We start from the raw sequence: 2,740 nt of genomic DNA, 5'->3' as shown, positions 1-2,740 counted from the left end.
CGCTTGTCCGGCTGCTGCAACAGCTGCTGCTTATGGAGGTTATCCTACAGCGCACACAGCTACAGATTATGGTTATACACAGAGGCAACAAGAAGCTCCACCACCACCACCTCCTGTCACTACGCAGAATTACCAGGTGTGTTTAAAAAAAAAAAAAATTACTTGTGTGATTTTTAAATTATATGTTAAAAGGAGGAGGCCTGTTTGGATAAAAGAATGTGATGATATTTGTATTTTTTCTTCCATGAATCACAGTTTGAATGCAACTCACATTACTTAGTAGCTAAAACTAGTGAAGTGACTGCGGTCTCGTATGGCGCATATAGAGGATTATCAGCAGTAGTACTGCAGGAGCTAAGATTTAGACATTCACACAATAAGCAATGAATTGATATTTATCTCCAAATGATTTTGTGAACTACTGCTAAAATACTTGTCTCAGCTAGCCTAAATGTTCAAGTGGCATGCGGTAAACTAAGTCATGGAACTGGTTTAGATGAAAAAACTGTTCCAATAAAAATTTTCAGTGGGAGATAGAAATAGTTCCCTTGTCAGATTCCTGGATGCCACAGGAGCTCTAGTACCAAATGTAAGAGGATAGAAGATTACCCTAGGAGAGGAACTACCCTTTGGGTAAGTTTGGGGTACCCTTTGTGAGACTACTGCCTAACCTTGTGTGGCTACAGGCTTCTACAAAAGGGAACTGTTGTCTGTTTTCATCTTGCCCTGACCTTTGCTGACACTTCCTTGGGTTGAATCTACTTCCTTGGGTTGAATCTAGCAGTTGTCAGCATTTGGGTAGGTCAGTTCAGGATAAGGATCCCACAGAAAGCTAACCAACCAAAAAGAGAGTAGCAGCTTTCCACGGGATTGACAGGCTTCTGCAGAATTTCCTAGGTTCTGCACAGTTGTGATGCCAATGCAAGAGATGGAGACGGGATCATGTAGGGCTATGAGGAGAGATGTGATGGTACCTCAGACAACTTCCCACTCTTATGCTGGCTTAAATGTCTATGAAACAATATCCTGTCAGTGACTTGTATTCCTCTTCAGGAATAAACTTAGCAGTACAATTTTAGCAGGGCCTGTAGCGATAGGACAAGGGGTAACAGTTTCAAACTAAAAGAAGGTAGATTTAGACTAGACATAAGGGAGAAATTTTTCACAATGAGGGTGATGAAACACTGGAACAGGTTGCCCAGAGAGGTGGTAGATGCCCCATCCCTGGAAACATTCAAGGTCAGGTTGGACTGAGCTCTGAGCAACCTGATGTAGTTGAAGATGCTCATTGCAAGGGGGTTGGACTAGATGGCCTTTAAAGGTCCCTTCCAACCCAAACTGTTCTATGATTCTAAATTACAGTGCTGCATTAGTTTTGACAGTTGGAAGATTTCAGTCTGTAGAGGTTATCTTGGCACTTATCTAATATAAAAAATGAACAGGAGTAAACACTTAAGAAAGAGTGAGAAGTTGCATTTTTTCCTGTCTGTCTAGATTCACACAGTGCAAGCGTATATGCACATCAGCAACCCTAGCCCACTGGTTTCAATCAGACAGCTTACATGCAGAAAAATGAGGGCTTTTACATGGCCAGGTAGTTTCCCATTGGAAATGTGAGCTTTATTTGTATTTTTTATCAGCTTTTTTTCTACATGAACATTTGTTAGTCAGTCTTCAGTGGATATTTCTAGGCTGGTGTGTTTATGCACAAGAGTTATCAAACTCTTATGGCATGGCTCATAGTTAAAATGTGTATTTACTATGAGACAGAGGACATTATTACAAGGGACATACTATTTCAATTCTTTAACATTTTAGTCCTAAACTTATCAAGGCATTATCTATATTCTAATTAGTAATTTTGTTTGTTTAAAAGGACTGTACTGTTGCTGTATGTTATAAATTCCTTTGTATGGCTTTTGTAATTTGTTACATATGGTAATGAATCAAAATGTAGGAGTCTTTCCAGTAGCATGATTACTCATAATTACAAGGTCATTAAACTAGTCAGTTATTAGATGCATTCAGACAGAAAAAAGTCTCCTAAACTAAAGAAAAATAATTCTACTTTACACAGGTGGGATATAAAAGAGAATCTATTGTTATATTTCTTTAAAATAAAAAGAAATTGTATACATTAGTACATTTCAGCTAATGTAGTTCATGCCTTGCTACCCTTCAGTTGATCAACTCTTTATGCTTTACAATAAATATGGTGAGGATTGGAGAATATATGTATGTGCATATAGTGTCTTCCAAGCCCTCCCTTTCTACGCTTGCTAACCATCTCCTGAGTTCTGGAGGTTTCAAATGGGCTGTTTGCCTTGCCCTTATAAACTAGATATGGTTCCCTAACGGAATAGTTGATATGCCAAAAAGTAAAGGAGGCTTTAAAAAATATAACCAAGAAAAGTATTGTTGATAATGGGATTTTTAAAGCCAATAAAGGGTCATGTTTGTAAACTTGTGAATTTATTGTGGTTTGTGGAGACCTGTGGTGGTTTTTTCCTTCATATTTTACAGGAATGTAATCTGATACAGTCATTATGAAAAACTAGTGAGAATAGTTGCTTTTCAGTAACAAAAATAATTTGGAAGGGAAAGGGATTTAATAGCATATACTTAAGGAGAAATTTGTTTTTTCTTTTTTGAATTTTTAGGATTCCTATTCTTATGTTCGATCTACTGCCCCAGCTGTAGCTTATGACAGCAAACAATACTATCAACAACCAACAGCGAC

General features: G+C 37.8%; 1 pseudogene; it reads left to right on the top strand.

The window, feature by feature from the left end:
• LOC104627627 overlaps window positions 1-2,740 on the top strand; it is a 7,275-nt pseudogene that overhangs the window by 158 nt on the left and 4,377 nt on the right.

Source organism: Phaethon lepturus, unplaced genomic scaffold, assembly GCF_000687285.1.
Source record: "Phaethon lepturus isolate BGI_N335 unplaced genomic scaffold, ASM68728v1 scaffold28351, whole genome shotgun sequence".
In the NCBI taxonomy this organism is placed as follows: Eukaryota; Metazoa; Chordata; class Aves; order Phaethontiformes; family Phaethontidae; genus Phaethon; species Phaethon lepturus.
This window is presented reverse-complemented; position numbering and strand designations above follow the sequence as displayed.